We start from the raw sequence: 21,857 nt of genomic DNA, 5'->3' as shown, positions 1-21,857 counted from the left end.
TTTTCAACAAACCTTATATTGGCTAGTAACGTTTAAAACCTTCTTGATCCAAAAAAAAAAAAAATATTTCTCATAATTTTTTTCTTCAATTTTTTTTTTTTTATAAAAGATACGTATTAAGCAACCGTAAGCAATCCACAACATGTGTATATTTCTTTTGAAAAGCATTATTAATTATGGTATAGGTATATTTTTTAAAGGATTATTTTCCATTATCTCTATGAAGAAGTATAGTTGAGGTGTGATATTTCGATAAAGAAATACAATAGTGTGACAATACGCTTGAGAATTCAAAATGATGTGAATAATTTTACTGATTATTTTTTTTTTCTTTTTTTGGGGGGAGGGGGAATAAATAACATAACTTTTTTTTCAATTTGAAGAATAATTTCAAGTGTTTGTTAATGTTCATTCGTGTAGAATATCGGGTTTTAAGGAAAATTTTTGAACACTGAATTGTCTGCGGATTTTTCCGTTTGCCCGATCGTGGCAAAAGGCCACAAGCCCGGTGTGAACGGTCGAAAGGGGAAGCCTACTCCTTTATGGCACCTGATCCCACCTCTGATGTCTTTTTTTAGAGGACCGTATTTGTTTTGCTCCCGATTTGTATTGTTTCAATGGATTTTTGAGCATGATTAGTGTTCGTTATCTCCAAATTTCATTCCTTTTAACAATCAATATTTATATAACTGGGATACTAGTATTTAAAATTCAAGCAGAGTGAAAAGAACACAGATTGTCATCAGTATTCGAGAATCTTTTATTCTCAGATTAACCAAACAAACACGATTTTAATAAAATGTTGGTCAGGAAAAAGATATAATTGACTTCGTACAATAACTGAACAGCTTGTTACAAAGAAAAGAGGGAAACAAGCATAATATAATTAGGAATATGAATTAAACAGCAAACGTTATGGTAAAAATTAATTCTAATAACTTCAGATTTATAAAAATGTATCATCAAGACATTTGGGAAAAAATGTTGAACTTGGTCCTATTTCATCCTACCAATTTCAAATTTCAATTTAACCAACTTTCTCAATAAACATGATATATATTTTTACACATGCCAAGATCTGTCAAGAGAGTTAATAGAGAATATAATAACTTATAAAGCAGTATTTCATGTCCTCAGCAAAAAGGTAAATTATTATACAAATACGAGGCTTACATTATTAGCAAATACATTTAATGTGAATACATAGTTCTTAGACTCTTTCAGAGAATATTTCTCTTACTTGAGGTCAGTGGGGGATGTGCCGTTTGCAATCAGTTCAACTTTGCGTCTTTTGAAAGAAAGCAATTTTCTTACGCAGTTGAGCATTTTCCTCTGGATTGCAAGAATCTGAGAAAACTCGCTTTCTTCACATTTTTCTCCATGATATCCAGGTTCACAGAATCCAGAACAATATCCGGTCACGTGATGGCACGGTTTGTTATTTCTACAATAACCACAGCGTTCTTTACATTCTGTACCATACCACCCATCATTGCAAACTGAAAAATGAATGAAACGGAGGGAGAAATTATACAGTGAATTTCGGTTATAGCGAAGTTCTGGGGACATGAAAATTTCGTAGAATTATACATAGCGAATTTGCAATATAGATTTTTTCCTTCAAGTATGACTACCAACAGTATTTAGGGAAGTATAAAATACTAAATTGACCATGGAGTGAAATTTTTTCGGACAAAAAGCATTCTAAATATATATACTTACAAAATCAATGTCAATTTAATATTTCAATATTAAGTTCTTTAAAATTTCGCTATAAAAGATTTCCTTATTTTTCTTCTAGGGGACACAGATTCAGTTCGCTATAACGTAAATTCGCTATATTGGAGTTCGTTATATCCGTAATATTTTACAGGGAATTGTTAAGAATTTCCTCGGGGATTGCAAAAAAATTCGCTATATCAGTAAATTCCCTATATCCGTGTACGTACTAAAAGAGTTTTTCAGTGTCAATGATTTTTATTGCTTACCTAAAGAAAATCATAATTAAATCTACAATATTTTTAATTAGGATACTGACTTCAAAACCTGATATATGCCATTATCATAGCTTTTAAGAGAATTATTGAAATTATATTATTTTATCTAATTTAAATTATCTTTTAAAGAAAAAACAGGTAGCCCTCTATCTATTACATTAAAGTTCAAGGGAACAGTGGAGAATTATAATTTACAATGGCTCGAACTTCTGTTCGATTAAATCATTTCTTAGAGTGGAAGTCAAGTTAAACAATCTCTCCTGTTTGATTTTTCAAAGATTTAATTCAAGAGCATTTTTTTTCATAATCAAACACATCCATTGAAAAAAAAATTATAGCTAGAAATAGTAAAAGCATATACAATGATGGCATCTTTATTCACGAAGACAGATAATGGTAAAGGTGTGTAATGTTATATATATATATATATATATATATATATATATATATATATATATATATATATATATATATATATATATATATATATATATATATATATATATATATATATATATATATATTAGAATTAAACAAGTCTTTGGTATAGGTAGTAATACGCACATAATATGTTACATAATTAGGGGCCTTAGGAGCCAGAATGCAAAATCATTAGCAAAAGGATCCACTTCCTTCCTTCCACTATTCATAAGTTCTAATCTTCATATGCCAACAAAACGTAGTGTTATCTGATATAAAAAATAATGATCTGATAAAAAAAAAAATCAAATCTCGATCACATTTTTTGTCTCCTATGTCTGTCCACCCAGGTGCACAATTTCCATCAGGACACTCGCCAGTTACTTGATCACACGTTGCATTAATTGCACAATATCCACAGGTCGATTTACAGTTTGTGCCATACCTACCGCTTTCGCATTCTGTGTTCGTTTAAAATGGCATAAATATTAAATAAAATCACAATTAAATAAACACACCAAATAATTTATATACTCATTAATTGTTTTCCTTTCATTTTTTTTAATTTTATTTATTCATTTACTTTATTTGTATTTAATTATTATGCAGGACTGTTAAGACATACTACGAAAAAATCAACGGAATATAAACGTGCATAAATACATACCTTTTTAAAATGAATTTATTTTGGTAAAGCTACTATATTATCACATAACTTTAATTTTAATTGACATAACATTGTATACCCCGCTCTGTACGGAATTTGGTTTGGTCACGTTATTTGACAGTAAAGTGATAAATGCATATAATGTGTACTATATGTAGGTCATAAACAAATTTCAATATTGCAAGGGTATCCCCTAGTTAGAATTTAAAATTTCAGTAATAAATTGTATCTATATAACTTGTACTTTATAGAAAGTGATGCTGCTTTAAATAGAATTCGCATTTTATTAGTTTAAATTTCAAGTTATTTGGCTCTAGTCAAAATATGTGTGACCTTTACCATGTATTTTATTTATTTATTTAGTAATGCTCTCGATTTCAGGAAAGCAGCACCACTTTTCAAGTTAAGGAATATTTCCGTTATGCAGATTTCAAAAAATGGTCAAGATCTATTAAGTGTATGCCCTTGTGAAAAGGCACCTCAGCGTGAAACATGCACACCCTGTAGACAAAAACACGGTAGAATTAATTCAAAACAGTCTCTCGATAGCTTTTAAATAATGGCACTAAACAAATGTTTCAGATTCGTATTAATGGTTTTACCTCAGATTTGCAAATAATATTCTGTTTAATAATAAAATCTGTTTTCACTGAGGAAAATTTACTTGATACGCCTCTCACTGCACATAAAATGCGTCAGATTTTACCATGATGACGTCATGTCGACAAGTGCATTGCGATCAGTGACTTGTTTATATTTTGCTGTGTGGTATTTAACTAGCGACAAACATGAATGCATTGGTAAGTTTTGATGTAGTTCATCACTATTATGCACTTTAAAACCGCAAATTATTTCATTTTCTGTTGTTGTGAGGAACCGCTATATTCGTGTGATGTCACAGTTGACATCTCCCGTGTAAATAATGCTCCACCTCCTTTATGCAGCCTTAACAGAGCTGCGAATTTTTATTTGCTTATCTTGTTTTTATGATACAAATCACGTCAGTAGAATACGACATAAATAAAACTTTTTTTACATGAGTACACCGTATATGAGATTCTCCTTTTAACTATGATATCGTGGTCTTAAGTTTTCTACAAATACAAATAAGTCTGGCAATATTACTGTGAATTCCATCATTTTCGTCGGGGTTAATTTTCGTTGCCTTCATGGTATGGAGAGACGCATGAAATCATTCCCCCCGTAAAATGTACATTTCATGCATAAAACATTTAAACTCTCCTTAATTCACAAAATTAATGCCCCATTAACCAACGTGTTTTTCAACAAACACTAAAATTCTAACCCCAAGAAAATAAGTGATTGTACAATATGCAAATACAGATCGTTTAAACGTCTTTCAGATGAAAGGTAAAAATACCAACAGAATCGCGATCATACATTTGAAAGATGCTAAAACACTATTGATTTAAACTTCTGTACGTACAATATTCAACTGATTAAAACCAAATTCTAAACAATTCACTTAGAAGAAAAAAGAAACCAAAAGATGCCAAAGTCGTATTTAGCAAAATGCCAAGTGATTGCATCTCTGTTAAGACACATTTACTTTCTTTCAAAAATGTCCATTTCATTTGTTCAAAAGCATGCTAGGTTCAAAAGTTAGCACAATCAAGTTAAGATAAGAAAAACACTGAGCTCTTAGGTGCATTGCAAGATTAAGTACATGTTAAAATATTCATATATATAAAAGTTGTGGATAGAATTTTTGAGACAATGAATTTCTTACTTGTTAAACACTTTAGTCCTTGATATCCGGGCTCACATAATACTGGACAGGATCCATAGGCGTAACTACAAGGAAGATTACCTTCACAATGTCCACATATCTCTTTGCAATCCTTCCCATATGTGCCTGAATCACAAACTGCAAAGCAAATATTTCAAAATTTAAAAAAAAAAATTCATATTCAAATGCTTTTTTACACAAATTTCACAACGAATGAACATAATATAAGAAATAAAATTAGAATAAAACTTATTTTATATACTTAGTGTTCAATGTTAATTTCCCCATAATTAAAATTAAGAATTAAAATTGTGTTAAGCTGAAAACTTATTACAATTTTAAGATTTTCATCTTATGGAATCTGAAGAAAATCTTAACCTGGAAATCAGATAACTTTTATTCGACTGTTTATTATGAAAGGGTTTATCGACAAATACACAACAACAGATAACAAATTAATAAAAATTATTTTATTTAACCAATTTAGTACAAAAATATATGAACTTCTGTGTATTCAAAGTAAAAGATTTTTTCTCTCGTCAGCCTGTCAAAACATCTGTTAAAGTTGACATGTATCGTTGACTTCTTTACAATATATAAATAGCAAATCAGAGTATTTTGGTATTACATTTAGTTTAAAAATACAAATGAATTTATTTACGAGTTCTTACCTATTAATGTTTTTAATAATATTATAATGGCCCCTTAACTTTTTTTTTTCCGACTAACACAAACTGACATTCCATCGGCTAAGGATAACAGTTAAAGTCAGGGCTCAATCCTTTCAATCAAAGGCAGCTTTAGCTATGGATTCCCTAAATTTAAGCAAAGAAAAAAATATTTTATCAGAGTTTCAGAAATATTAATGTTTTGTAACCTTTAGATAAAATGTATATTTTATATAGATTCACACTACAGAAACGTGTCATGGTGCTCTTTGTTCCATTAATTGTAAATCATTACATACTCTGCTATTCCAGTCCAACCACTTTCAGAGTAGAACAGAGTACTTAATCTTTGACCTTGAGTAAATCAAGAAGATCTCGTCAACATGCGTGGAAAATATTAAGATTCAGTCATGTTCGTTTGCCAACCACACAAAAAGAAAACGTATTCCCTCAGATGGTGTGTCTAAAACTGAACCAAACCTCAAGGCATTATCAATGATAATTGCAAAACATGTAGATGTGTAAAGTTTTGTGTAGAAAAAAAATTGTGTGTGTGTCAGTCTGTGACAGTAGATAATATCACAAAAAAACACATATTGTCACACTATAGCAGAGCAGACACCTTTAATTACAAATATGTCCTAAATTTACAATTATGATGTCACAATTTTATGCATTGTCGCAAACCACGGCCAAAATGTAAGATCCTCTCCCATTCTTGAGAGAGCTATATGCGGACTCCGGACCGTGGCTTGAGACGATGGATTTTATGTTGCATATATAAAATGCTTAAATGCAATAACTGTTAATTGTCATTGTGTTATGCTACATAATATAGAATTTCTGAATTCAATAATTGTTTATTTATTATGCATAATGCACAAATATTATAGTTAAATGTACATTATGTAATTGTGCGTCTTTCATACCATTTCATCGAGAAGTTAGGCTATTCAAGATGCACTTCAATCTGAAGAAAAGCAGAAGGTTTGTAACTTTTAATAAAACAAATATCAATAAAATTAAATATTCTTTCAAATAAAAATTCAAAACATTACGCACTGTTAATGTTTACATGATGTCATTTTTGTCCATATTACAAATTGATGTCTGAGAATTGTTTGTTAAAGTATTTAATTAAAAAGATGGATGATAACTATTATGAGAAAAAATGAAACTATGTGTTCTTTGGAAATCGAAAAAGTGAAAGTGGAAGACACAAAAAACTGCATGTTTAAAGTTTTGGTGTGATATGCATGTGCAAATAAAGCTTTTCATAAAAATATGTGATATCTGAATGATAAGTTTTTGAGTTGTATGAAGAAAAAAAATTGTATGTTGCCATTGAGACAAACAAAGGTAAATACATGTTCCACACACATACATAAATTTCATACATTTAACACAAAAAGGTAAAAATTAAAAAAAAAAAAAATAAAACCCAGTTTCCTTCTCTACGTGTAACAGAGAACAAAGTTTTGGCATAATTAAGATCTGTTATATGGACAAGACCATTTTAACACATGTAAATACTGACATATAAATATTCATCTACATTTTAAGCTCCATTATATTGCTTTCCACCCCACCCAACTCCAATTTATCTACTAATGTGTTTTTAAATTATGACATCATATAAGAGAAGTACCAAATATTTTCTCATCAGTAGACTCTATTCAAACCAGTATGACTGATATAGACTGCTGACAATATTATAGTACAAACTGTAAACAAATGTAAACAGACCTACATATGCAGACAGCAGAGGAAATTCGGCATGCAGAGCTTACAGAGTACATATAATGATAGAATCTGGAAGTTCAAAAAATCTTTTTTCTCACAGATCAGTATTTGTAAGGAAAAATAATGACTTTTACTGTGATAACAGATACCTAGCTTAGTGTATGTAAATCATATACGGTACCAATTTTGATGCACCAGTTGCGCATTTCAACAAATTATTTCTCTAGCCGAAAGGTTGGGAATCCAAAATTTAAATAAAAAGAATTGGAAGAACTGAAAAAAGTACCAAAGATTGGAGCCAAATACGTCGAAGGATCAGAGCTATGCATGAGGGAGATAATCCTTAATTTTGAAATACATTTCTAAATATTACCACAGCGGTTAAATGTATATATCCGTATTTTCAAGCTACTATCGACGTACTAGGTTACTGGGCTGTAGAGACCCTCGGGGACTAACAGTCCACCAGCAGAGGCCTCGACCCATGAGTAGAAACGGAATACAGCACACCTGCATACATATATATCTCCTCAAATAAAGCATTGATTTACATGCACTTTTGATCGCTATTTCAAAGTAAGTGGGTTAATCCTTACCGACACAACTACTCACTTGCACAATTAAAAAACATTTACAAAATCGAGAGGTGCTGTTTTGACACTTTCATGTACAATACCACATAGCATAATGAGAAACGTCATCCAAACTTTCAGTTTTCATGTAAACAAACATTTGTTTTCTAATTTTTTTTTTTTTTTTTTTTTTTTTGATATTAAAAACCTTATACATTACAAAAACATAAAGTTTTACCTCTTTCGTCGAGTTGAACATTCCTCTCGATTTTCACGTCTAACATGTTGGTCTCATCTAAATCTCGTGGTGAAAGCTGTTCCGACGTTAACAGAATTTGTTGATATTTTAAGATGAGTATCTCCGAAATGTTCCGATTTATGCTAAGGTTAGAAGGTGTGGAAAAGCTGACCATTATACATCTATTGCGGTAATATTAGACTGTAAGCCTCAACTGGCGCTCTCAGAAGGCTATTAGAGATTTGTTAAGAAGAAAAAAAACAATTATTAAAGTTTAACTTTTTCTAGAAAAGAAATGTCTGCTCTTTGGATTTCATATCAAAACTTTAACATATTCTTAAAAATGCTCCGGGTTAGATATAATACTCAAATTTTTTTCCCTGCAAACAAAGAACTTTCGACCTTGCTTCGACTCTTTCCCACATCAACGAGTCAAATATTTTTTTTTTCTTTTCTTCTGACAAATATATGATTTGCTGAGGCACAAAAATATACAGCATGTCCAGTTTTTTATAAGCATAAACGTTTGAAGAATAAATATTTCTAAAAGCAGTTCTTAAACAAAAAAAAAATGAAGCTATAAGATAAAATCAATCAGTAGCAGTTTTTCCTTGAAAAATGTCAATGTTTTTATGTTTTGGCTTATATCCATTTCATTGGATTAAATGATTAAGTATATATTACAAATACAGCCCTTTCATAAGGTCGGTCCCTAGATATATTGACTTTACAGAAAAGCATATCGACCGAGCACGAATTGCGAGGTCGATATCCTTTTCTGTGAAGTCGATCGATATATCTATGGCTGGACCGGATGAAAGGGCTGCATTTGTTATATTATTTTTTTCTAAACAGATTGACAAAACAAATCTAATTTAATCAAATCTAATTTAATCAAATTTAATTTTTAAAAAAAGGTAAAGTTTTATCTCTCTTTAAACACAAAGACTCTATATATCAAAACAAAATAAGCTGTTTTAAAGACATTGTGTATCTTTTACACTGAGTGAATAATTTAGGAAATGTAAAAAATTGAAATCCTTAATTTGTTTTGATTTTGTATATAAATTAATGCTTGATATATAAACATCTATGTAATCAATGTACAGTAGATCCACATCCACGGCATTGTTACGTCATACCCATTATGACGTCATAATTACGAAGAGGAGTTGGTGTAGTCCGGGTCTATCCGAGTTTTCAAAGTTTATATGTAGAAAGTCCAGGTCTATCCGTATTTATTTACATTGACACGTGATGCTAAACTAACTAATGACAAGTCTCGTTACAATGTATGCAAATAATAGATGAGAATAAACAATTCATGGTGATTACTTTTTCTTTACAACCATTTAGTCGGGACTAAAATTGAAAGTGATGGGTCTTTTTGATGAGATCTTTAAACCGGGTTCGGATATTAATACTATAAAACTGCCTCATAGCTACTGCTGTAACATGTAGCAGACTAAAGCAGGTAACATTTCTATATAGGTGAAAAATTTTGAATGGGATATTTAACTAATGATAAAGATTTCAAGGGATCAAATACAAAAATTCAGCTGATCTACCATACAAGATAATCTTGACTCCACGTTTGGTATTACAAATTTCAATGCAAACAAACACAATGAAATAAATAAAAAATCAAGTACTTACTAAAGGAATACACGGAAAAAATATACCATGTTTGTGCACACCAAAGAACTAAAAGCCACATCCTTCACCGCTGAAGTATGTATAATAAGATTGAGTTATTGAAGTATTTGTGAATTTGTTTTAATTGGAACGACTCTGACTATTACTTTCCTCTAGATCTATTACAATTCAAATGAAGTGAAGTTTCTTGACATTATTATTTTATAAATTGTAAACAGTACTGAGTATTAAGAACTAGAATGACCCAAGGAACGCATGTGTCGCCTCCTTTATAGCTTCATTAAAGTTGTAAACAAATACAAGAATGGTCAGCTTTTTATTTACTTTCAGAATGACAGTTCATGGATTTGCCTGCAAAGATAAAATGACATTTATGGATAGAATGAGTCTGCGATAAAATCTGACAATAAAAGAAACTAGATGCTGTCATGAGAAAGTAATACCCGCACTAAGGTGTTTGCCTCTAAATGCACACACCTTCATATTGGGCTTACCAAGGAAAAAGTCAAAATAATTCTATAATTTACACAGTACATGTATTTGTCAAATCGAGCATAGAATGCTCAGGTGACCAAGTGACCTATGAGCCTCTTATTTCCTTTACTTAATTTATTACTAGTCTGAAATAACAGTATTTAATTAATGATGTAAATTAGGTTTTGTTAGAAGGGGGAATATAAATTTTTGGCCCATAATTGGAACATTTTAAATATATTTTCTCAACAACAAATAATATTATTTTAGTACAAAGCGTTTTTGATGAATTTATCAAAATGTGCAAACTTTTTTTAGCATTTGATTGGGCAAAAACCTCCTTGAAAAGTCATACCAAATCAATTTTGTCACCCCCCCCCCTAACACGCACACACACACACACACACACACACAATTTATCAGTTTTTGAAAATAGGCCTAGATGGCAAAGTTATGTTAAAACACCGTTTGTTATGATAATTTAAAATTTATTTTTGTACCATACATGTCTGTGAACACTTTTTTGAAAATTTCTACATCACACTGGGCTTGCGTCACCCTACTAGTACTAGTTTTACCATTATCATTTTTAGATTGCACATGGTGCAATGTGGTGTACACATCATTACATGTATATCAGTGGGAATTAATTCATTTTGTGTTTTAATTAGATTATATTTCAAGAAGTTGACAGGACCTATGGCAGTCGGTAAGTACAAGTTTAAGTATAGATTGGGGTAAAATAAACCGACATGCAAATGGTAAGGTTAAAGTTTAAAAAGGATCAAAGATAATCGGATGCCACAATAGACGAATTTCACATTCTGAAGAGTTATCTCCCGTTGTCGACATAACATTCAGTTACAGGCATAGATCGAGGAATTTTTTTCCGGGGGGAGGGGGGGAGGTGAGGTCCACACCTCCGTCAAAAACATTTCCAGCCCAGAGAAGTAAAAAGAAAAAACAAAAACAAACAAAATAAAAACAATTATGGTGGGGGACATGTTTTAAAAAGGGGGTGGGCTTCCAAAGTCATTTTGATTTGCTTCTGTAAATCAGTATATACTCCTATTTAAATAACTCTGGAAATTCCGTGGGAGGGGGGGGGGTGTCTAATCTCCCTAGCCGCTCCCTGTCCCTGAAATGACAAATGATCATGTGACTCCAAAATAGTAGAAAACTTTTCCATTTGACTATACATAATTTTGTTTCTTGTGTTATTATGTTATGTACATCTAATGGTTTAAGGTTATGAACCCCTGGAGGTCGATCATCCCCACTCTAGATCTCTTAATGAACTGCAAATGTCACAATATGACTACATCAAATTGAATAAAAGTGCATCAATGATAAGATTGCTTGACATTTCATTCATGAATTTCTTTCAACACATGTTCCCTGCTAGAATTAGGAATGGAAATCATTCAAAGAGATGGGCCATTAAACTATTTGTATATATTCACATTCTTTTATGTCAAAACAAAGTATTAGTTTGCATACATGAACAAACAGGGGTCTGGGAAGGGGAAGAGGCGAGGGGAAGGATGTATCTCTTTACGTCTTAATTGTTGAAAACTCCTTAAATGAATGTTATCCTCAAATCCGACTTTTACGTTTTCATTATTTTTAAGTGGTGGTGTCTCCATATGAGTGAAAAATTCCCGAGAGGGACATTTAACAACTAGCAAGCAAATGACTTAAAAACACAATATACATGTACATGTTTGTTAGTCAACAGATATACTTCTGGTCATATCTCTAGTTCTTCATTGAATCAGAAATGATGATATAAATATTTTAAGAATGATTAAGAGTTGAAAAAGGTTTTGCATCTTAAAATTGACTAAGCTCTGACTAAGCTCTGTGGTTGAATTAGCTATACCAGTTTAGCTGATTTTGCTACCCAAAGCACCTTGATTAACTTTTTTTAATCATACTGTTTTCTGAAATGTGCAGTTTTTTTTCAACATGGATACAAGTCATATATTTTCAGCCTCTGAAAACAATGCATGAAAAAAAGCTGCTTTTCAAATATTGTAACTCTTTCCAAGTACTTGTGATCATAAGTTCTTAGATCACTTGAGTTTTTCTGGTTTTCTGAACACATTTTGTCTGTCATCCATCTGTCGGTCTGTAAACTTTCCACATCTTTGTCTTTTTCACTAGAACCACTGGACCAATTTCAACCAACCTTCCTACTGAGCATCTTCGGATAAAGGGGACTCAAGTTTGTTCAAATGAAGGGTCACACAGTCTTTCAAGGGGGTTAATCAAGACTGACTGGGCCAAAAAAGTTCAAATTATGATCGACTGAGGTAGGGTAGTGCCACATATAGGGATCCAAAGATTTACATAGAAAAATGCAGGGAATTTTTTCCATCATAAATCTTCTTCTCAAAAACAGCAAGGGCATTATTGCCCCCCGTTTTCGAGAAAGGGACCTATAGAACATTAAATCTCATTTGACTGTCAGTCTCTCCGTTTGTCAGTCTGTCCGTCTGTCACAAAATTTAACCTTGGTTATAACTTTTGAATAATAAGAGATAGGGCTTTCATATTTCACATGTACATTACCTACAAGAAATTTCTGAATATACTACGATTTTTGAACCCATGACCTTGAAGTTTGACCTACTTTTCAAAAAAAACAAAACAAAACATTATTTTAAATTGATCATTTTGAAAAAGAAAATATAGGGCATTCATATTATACATGTATATTACCTGTGACAAGACCTTTCTAAATATATCATGACTTTTGAATCTGTGAGATTGACCTTGAAGTTTAACCTACTTTTCAAAAATGTTATATTTCCTTATAAATTTTGATTGAGAAGAGATAGGACTTTCATAGTTGACATGTACATTACCTGTATCAAGATGTTTCCGAGCATGCTATAATTCTTTACCTAATTTTCAAAAATTTTAACTTTGGTGATTACTTTTGAATGACATATGATAGGGCGTGCATATTTGAAACAATATGCCATAAATAATGGCATCCCATCCACTAAGACACGGAAAACAGGGGACCACAATTCTTTGAATTTGCTTGTTAGTCATTTTGATATGAAAACATCCTCATATAGTTTAGATTCAAGTATTTTTATGCCCCGCCATGAATATGGCCGAGGCATAAAGCGTTTGTCATGTCCGTCTTCCGTACTTCCATCCTTCCGTCTATCCTTCTGTTGCGCTTTGCTTTTAGCTCAATCCAAAGCTCAGTTTCAAAGAAATTATCCAATATATTTTTATCAAACTTCATATGATGATAGATATCAATTAGAGCTATGTAACTGTGTCAACATTTTTTTTACCTTGACCTTTCCTTTGACCTTGTCCTCCCTTTTCTTAAATTAGTGTCTAGATCAGTTTTGAATAAACAATTCAAGATAGTGTAATCAAACTTCATATGTCGATGCATACTGATGTAAGCTATTCAACAGCATCAACATTTTTGACCTTGACTTTTCCTTTGACTTTGAAATAGTATTTAGCTTAGTTTTGATGAAATCATTCAAGTTACTGAAATCAAACTTCATATGCTGATACATACTGATGTAAGCTTTTCAACTGCATCAACTTTTTTGACCTTGATCTTTCCTTTGACCTTGATCTCAATTTTCTTTAATTCAAGATATATTCATCAAATTCATATGCTGATACATACTGCTGAGAGCTATCAATTGCATCAACTTTTTTGACATTGACTTTTTCTTTGACCTTGAACTCACTTTTTTAAATTAGTGTTTATCTAAGTTTTAAATAAACCATTTATGATATTTTTATCAAACTTCATATGCTAATAGTAAACACATACTGATGTAGGTTTTTCCACTGCATCAACATTTTGATCTCAACCTTTCCTTTGAGCTTGACCTCTCTTTTCTTATATAGGTGTTAAGCTCAGTTTTAAAAAAAATCATTCAAGATATTCTTATCAAACCTAATAAGCTGATATGTATAAGTGAGAGACATTCAACTGCATCAAAAACTTTTACCTTGCACTTTCCTGTGACCTTGACCTCCCTTCTCTTTAATTTGTATTTTGCTTAGTTTTAAAGAAACAATTTAAGACATTTTTATGTAAGCATAATTTGGTGAAAATTTATCTCTATATCCATTTTTTCTTTAGATTTTAGTTTCAATTTTAAAGAAACTGTTCAAGATATTGTCATCAAACTTCATACACTCATACAAATTTTCATGTTGCATTACATTCAGAGGGGCACTCATGTCCTATTGACATATTTCTAGTTTTCAAATCATGACCTCCGAGGGTAGGGTTAGGCCACAATAAGGGATCAAAGTTTTATATAGGAATAAAAGGAAAAAAAATCTTTAAAGTTCTTCTTTTTAAGAACAACAAGATCATGATTATTATGGAAACATTTTCAAGAAGTGTAGATTCAAATTTGTACAAATCATGGCTCCATGGGTTAGGGAGTGGTCATTTTTTCCTGTCCCTATTTGCCATCCACATGGAAATGCAAATTTTGAAACCATTTTACACATCCACAGGACAAAACCAATCATCTTCCAAATGATCATGATTTAAGGCTAATGCATAAAATATAAGGGAAGTTCTGGGAAGCAGGGTGTTTAAACATGTTAAATATTTTTTTTGGAAAAAAATTGACCCCGTTTCGACCCCGGGGTGAAAAAAGAAATCCCGAGACCTTAATGCACATCTACGGGACATCACCAACCATCTCCCAAAAGATGATTAGGCTACTGTGTAAAATGTAAGAGAAGTTCAGGGAACCAGGGGCTTTTGCATTAAAAAAAAAACGTCATTTTTCAACCCTCATTTGACCCCCAGGGTGAAAATGAAAATTGCGGAACCTTCTTGCACACCTACAGGACACCACTAACCATCTCCCAAAAGATGATTAGGCTACTGAATAAAATGTAAGAGGAGTTCAGGGAACCAGGGGCTTTTGCACAAAAAACTCATTTTTCGACCCCCATTAGACCCCCAGGGTGAAAATGAAAATTGCGGAACCTTATTGCACATCTACAGGACACCACCAACCATTTCCCAAAAGATGATTAGGCTAATGTGTAAAATGTAAGAGGAGTTTGAGAAAGAAGATTGTGACAGACGGACGGACGAACATGACTAACAACAATTTACCCTAACTTTTTTTCGAAAATGCGGGTATATGGTTTCCTATTAACCCTCAAATGAATAATCAAATTGAAATTATCAGAAAAAACGATTTATCATTTTATTAATACGTGTTTCGGCCGATTGTCGAAAAGAGATTTCAATCTGTCTTTACTGCAATTGTCGCCCGATGTATTTTCATGGTATTTAAGTATAAGTTTGTGTGGTAACTGGACATCATACAGTTTTGAAGTTCTTTTTCATGAGCTTAAAGTGTTTCAAATCATCCTCTAAAAGAGATTTCAGTCTGTTTTTTACTACATTTATCAGTCTGCTAAATCCATTGACGAATATCGATCCCGATGTATTCTCATAGTATGTAAACATAATTTTGTGTGGTAACTGAATATCATACAGTTTCAAAGTACACTCTCATGAACTTATAAACATGTATAAATGCTTATTATCAAAATCCTGCCTTTCAAAATTCAAAAGTTATAGGTTAAATAAACCGCCCGGATTATTTTTTTTGCAAAGTAGGTCAAAGGTCAAGTGATTGTAATGCAGTCAAACTGTTTTATGACAAGAGTTCACGTGGTAAATAGCATAGACTTGCCTCGTAAATGTCAAACATGATTAGCTCTTGCAAATGAATGATTTCTATATTTAATACAAGTGACCAGCTAAACATTCAACATGCGGTTTACTAATTTGAGCAATTAGATTGTAGAGTCTATCAAAGATTGCAGCACTTTTCACAAAATACAGAGTGTTAAAATATTTTTAATTAAACTTAGATTTTTAAATTGGTTATGCCATTATAGGAATTTATAGATGAAATCAAAACTGCAATTATAAAATCCAGTGACAGTCGAATCACGTGAAAAGTCCTAATGAAAAACATTCCTGTTATCCTCAACATTTAGTTTTTAATCATATTACATTTGCCTGATATTAGTAAAGAACTAAAAGAATCGCCCATCCTTGAAAAGAATGGGTTTTTTTTCCGGTTGAAAACAATGAGTGGCATTACTTTTTTATTCACGAATTCTTCACCTGAATAATAAATTCAGATTTTTTCTTATGCTCTTTCATGTGAAATATAGAGTTCAAGCAGAATTAAAAGAAGACCGATTGTCATCAATATTCAAGACTTTTTTAATCTAAGAATAATTGAACAAACATGACGTTAATAAAATGTTACAGCAGGAAAGAGAAGTACGATATAAGTATAATATTTGAACAACTTGTTACAAAGAAATGGGGAATGAGAATAAAATAAAGAGGAATACAGATTAAACAGCAAACATTATGGTAAAAAGTTATTATAATCTGTAATACATGTACCTATAATTCTAATATCTTCAGATTTATGTAAATGTCTCCTAAACACTTTTGGGAACATGGTCAACATGACTTTATTTCATCATATGGGTTTACAATTTCCATTAAACCAACTTTTACAATATACATATTCTATATATGGGAGACTTATTTTACAAATTCGTGGATTACATTATTAGCAAATACATTAAATGTGAATACATGGACTCTTTCAGAGAATGTTTCTCTTATTTGAGGTCAGTGGGGGATGTTCCGTTTGCAATCAGTTCAACTTTGCGTCTTTTGAAGGAAAGCAATTCTCTTACGGAGTTGAGCATTTTCCTCTGGATTGCGAGAAGCTGAGAAAACTCGCTTTCTTCACATTTTTCTCCATGATATCCAGGTTCACAGAATCCAGAACAAGATCCGGTCACGCGATTGCACGGTTTGTTATTTCTACAATAACCACAGCGTTCTTTACATTCTGCACCATACCACCCATCATTGCAGGCTGAAAAATGAATGAAACGGAGGAAAGAATAATACAGTGAATTTCGGTTATAGTGAAGTTCTGGGGACCTGAAAATTTACTTCGCTATATCCTTATAACGAATACGTAGAATTATACATAGCGAATTTGCAATATAGATTTGTTCCTTCAAGTATGACTACCAACTGTATTTAGGGAAGTATAAAATACTTAATTTACCATGGAGTTGAAACTTTTTCGGACGAATAGCGTTCTAAATATATATACTTACAAAATCAATGACAGTTTAATATCTCATAATTAAGTTTTTTTTCAAAATTCGCTATAAAAGATGTAAATTCGTTATTTTTAACTTCTAGGGGACACAGATTCAGTTCGCTATACCCGTACATTTGCTATGACAGAGTTCGTTATATCCGTAACATTTTACAGGGAATTGTTGAGAATTTCTTCGGGGATTACAAAAAAAATTCGCTATATCAGTAAATTCGCTATATCCATGTTCGTATTAAAAAAGTTTTACAATAATAAGTGTTTCAGTGCCAAGGTTTTTCATTGCTAGCCTATCGTTCTAAAGAAAATTATGATTAAATCTACAATATTCTTAAATATGTGACTTATTTCGACATCAAAACATGATATATGCCATTATCATAGCTTTTAAGAAAAAGTATTGAAATTATCTTAATTTATCTTATTTTATCTTATTTAAATTATCTTTTAAAGAAAAACAGGTAGCCCTCTATCTATTACATTAAAATTCAAGGGAACAGTTGAGAATATCATTTACAATGGTTCTGATTTCTGTTAGATTAAATCATTTCCTTAGAGTGGAAGTCAAGTAAAACAATATCTCCTGTTTGATTTTTTTAAAGATTCAATCATATAACACATTTTTTATAGTTCCTGATATAGTTTTGTTTTGGTTTCTTTTTCGTTTGTTAATTTTTTCTTTGGGGAGTTTGTACATTTTGTTGATAATTAAGCATAGTTTAAAGTTGCTGTGACGGCATTAAAAAATAATTTAATCCAACTGAATATCAATGTGAGCACGGACTACTGATTTCACTGCAGAATGATCCACTTCCTTCAATCCACTATTCTTAAGTTCTATTCTTTATATACAAACATAACTTAGTGTTATCTGATAAAAAGAAAATGATCTGATAAAAAAAATCAAACCTCGATCACATTTCCTGTCTCCTATGTCTGTCCATCCAGGTGCACAATTTCCATCACGACAGGCGCCATTTATTTCATCACATGTTGCATTAGTTGCACAATGTCCACAGGTCGAGCTACAGTCTTCGCCATATCTCCCGCTTTCGCATTCTGTGTTCGTTTAAAATAGCATAAATATTAAATAAAATCACAATCGAATAAACACACCCGAAATTTCATATATTCAATAATTGTTTCTGTTTTTCATTTCTATTTTTACTTTTATTTCTATAATTATATATTATTAATTTTTTTCATTTGTATATTGTCATTATTTTTATTTGCGGCTCTTGTTTTTATGATACAAATTACGTCAATAGAATACGACATGAATAAAACTTCTTTTTTTTTTTACATGAACACAACCGTATATGAAATACTCTTTTTAGCTACGATATCGTGCTAATAAGTTTTGTACAAATACAAATAAGTCTGGCAATATTACTGTGAATTCCATCATTTTCGTTGGGGTTTATTTTCGTTGTCTTCATGGTAAGGAGAGACCCATGAAATCATTTCCCCATGCAAAATGTGAATCCATGCATAAAACTTTTCAACTCTCCTTAATTCAGAAAAATTAATCCCCCATTGACCAACATGTTTTCATCAAACCACAAAATTCTAACCCCAAGAGAATAAGTGATTTTAAAGTAAACAAATACAGATGTTTGAAACGTCTTCCAGTATTTCTTTCAGGTTAAGGGTGAGGATACCAATAGTATTGAGGTTATACTTTTGAACGATGTGTTAAAACACTATTGATTTAAACACTACTACGAACAATATTCAACTGATTTAAACCAACTTCAAAACAATTGACAACGAAAGACAGAAACTGTTGGTCAAAATATGCCAAAGCGTAGAATAGATTTGTGGAAGGCACCCCAGCGGAGTGGTATTCAATTCTAAAGTGTTCTCTGAAAACTTCATAATATAGCACGCTTGATTTAGTGTATTCTTTGTGAATAAGGGGGAACATCTAATAATTACAACGAAAAATGTCAATCATGAATAAAGAAACTACATTATTTAGCAATATATATCATGTCATGTATTTGCATCTTTTTAAGACACATTTCCTTTTTTCAAGAATGTGCATTTCAAGTGTTCAAAACCATGCTGCACAGAGGTTCAAAAGTTTTTGAGTTGTACGTACAATCAACTTAAGATAGGAAAAACAATGACATCATAGGAGCAGTGAAAATTAAATACCCGTAAAAATTCATATATAAAAAAGTTGTGGATATAATCTTTGAGTCAGTAAGTTTCTTACTTGTTAAACACTTTTGTCCTTGATATCCGGGCTCACATAATCCAGGACAGGATCCATTGATGTGATTACAAGGTACATTACCTTCACAATGTCCACATACCTCTTTGCAATCCTTCCCATATGTGCCTGGATCACATGCTGCAAAGCAGACATTTGAACATTTGAAACATTTTTCATATTTTAAATGCCTTTTCACACAATTTCTCTAAAAATGAACATAATATTAGAAAAAAAAAATAGAATGAAACTTATTAATATACTTAGTGCTCAATGCTAATTTCCCCATAATTAAAGTCTAACATTAAAATTGTGTTAAGCTGAAAACTTAATGCAATTTTACGAATTTCATTTAATGGAATCTGAAGAAAATCTTAACTGGGAAATTTTAAAAATTATATTTCTTTATTTTTAAAGGGTTTATCAACAAATACACAACAGATAACAAATTCATAAAAATTATTTTATTCAACCAATTTAATACAAAAATATATGAACTCCTGTGTATTTAAAGTAAAAGTTTTTGGTCTCTGGTCAGCCTGTCAAAACATCTGTTGAAGTTGACATGTATCGTTGACTTCTCTACAATATATAAATGGAAAACAGAGTATGTAGGTATTACATTTAGTTTAAAAATACAAATGAATTTATTCACGAGCCTAGACATAAATGCTTTAAATAATGTTATAATGGCTCCATAACTTTCTTCCGACTAACACAAACTGACATTCCATCAGCTAAGCATAACAGTTAAAGGCAGGGCTCAATCCCTTGAATCAGAGGCAGCTTCAGCTATGGACTTCCTATGTTTAAGAAAAAGAAAAAGTATATATATATATTTCATCAGAGTTGAATAAATCTTAATGTGCTGTAACGTCTAGATGAAATGCATATTTTATATATATTCGCAATACAGAGACGTAAGTCATTACATAGTTACATTGTACTCCATTTTTCCCCTACAACCACTTTCACTGTAGAACAGAGTACTTAATCTGTGGCCTTGAGTTAATTGTAATCAGGAAGATCTTGTCAACATGTTGATAGGTTCAGATTCAGTTATGTATGTATTCTGTGATATGGTGTGTCTAAAAATGAAAAAAAAAACTCTTAGGGCCTTATCAATGATAATTGCAGAACATGCAGCTGTGCAATGCAAAAAAATGTAAAAATAAAACTTAGAAATAATTTTTTAGAAATCGACACATTAATTAACCCCTTGAAAAATCAATTATATGACACACTTTTAATTAGGCCATTTAGGGGCTACTGTATGCTTTGCTTCCTACATTTGATAAACATTTAATTTAACATTAAATCGCCAAAGCTCCCTGTTGTTGTTTTATTTTTTCCTGAAGAAGAGACGGATATTACGTCTCAAGAGTTAAACAGCTATTCTCGTTGGTTCTCTACACAATGATCGTGAAATGTACCATAATTGTCTTACATCATGTGTTTTCAAACTTTTTGGGGAGTCTTTCTGGATAAAGAAATGCTATTGACAATGACTTACCGGTACCATAAGAAGCTATAGAAAATGAATCAGTGTATCAGAATAAAAGGAAATCTCACCTTCAATCCAAGATAAATTTCTCTGTAACATTCGTTTCCTTATATCCGCTGATATAAGTTTGTTTTTCAACCATATGCATTACCTTATGAATAAAGAATGAAACTTCATATTATTTTTCAAATTGAACTATTAGTATTTTATACATGCACACATACCTCCATATTGTCAATACTCCACAGAGTATATGCCCGTGAAAATGCTGTAGAACTTTCTAACTTGTCAGTCTGCAATGCAATATTTCTATCCAAAAAAAAGAATATTACTTTGGGAGAAGATCATGCAGAATATTTTCGAATGAGGACAAAATTTTATACTCCGAAGTACATTAATTGTTTCAAGCATCCACATTATAAAGCCAGCCAATGAAAATAACAAAATATGAATTTAGGCAATAGGGAAGTCCAGAACGTAAGTGTCTGTTTTCTTTGATAAGTGTAGAACACTTTAAATATAAAAGGTGTTTCCGTAAAAGATAGATTAGCCTAAACTTCATTGGTGTTTTAAGTGTCTCTTAGTTGAAACTTTATGAGCGGAAATGTTTTTAGATCACAAGATGTAGAACAAATGTAGTACTATGATCTGACTTTTAAGTAGTGTGGTATTCTAGTATTTCACGCAAAAACAAATATCAGTTTGTAAAAATTAATTTCCACAGGATATTCCCTACGATAAATCAGAGACCAGG

General features: G+C 31.5%; 1 long non-coding RNA gene across 5 annotated transcripts; it reads right to left on the bottom strand.

The window, feature by feature from the left end:
* Positions 1–1,175: 1,175 nt before the first annotated feature.
* Positions 1,176–21,467, bottom strand: LOC133189380 (uncharacterized). Of its 5 annotated transcripts, none has more exons than XR_009721457.1 (5): positions 21,172–21,467; positions 20,540–20,687; positions 19,603–20,402; positions 18,291–18,440; positions 16,844–17,129 (listed from the first exon to the last, which is right to left on the bottom strand). It is a non-coding gene; the product is annotated as an uncharacterized LOC133189380 (long non-coding RNA). The 5 variants fall into 5 exon arrangements; XR_009721455.1 differs by having other exon boundaries at positions 21,328–21,466; XR_009721458.1 differs by lacking the exon at positions 16,844–17,129 and adding an exon at positions 1,176–1,499 and having other exon boundaries at positions 20,540–21,465.
* Positions 21,468–21,857: the final 390 nt, after the last annotated feature.

The sequence above is a fragment of the Saccostrea echinata genome, unplaced genomic scaffold (assembly GCF_033153115.1).
Source record: "Saccostrea echinata isolate AGI-Se365-2 ecotype Australia unplaced genomic scaffold, CSIRO_AGI_Sech_v1 ptg000018l, whole genome shotgun sequence".
NCBI lineage: Eukaryota > Metazoa > Mollusca > Bivalvia > Ostreida > Ostreidae > Saccostrea > Saccostrea echinata.
The sequence above is the reverse complement of the archived record's forward strand: the minus strand, read 5'-3'. Positions and strand labels throughout refer to the sequence as shown.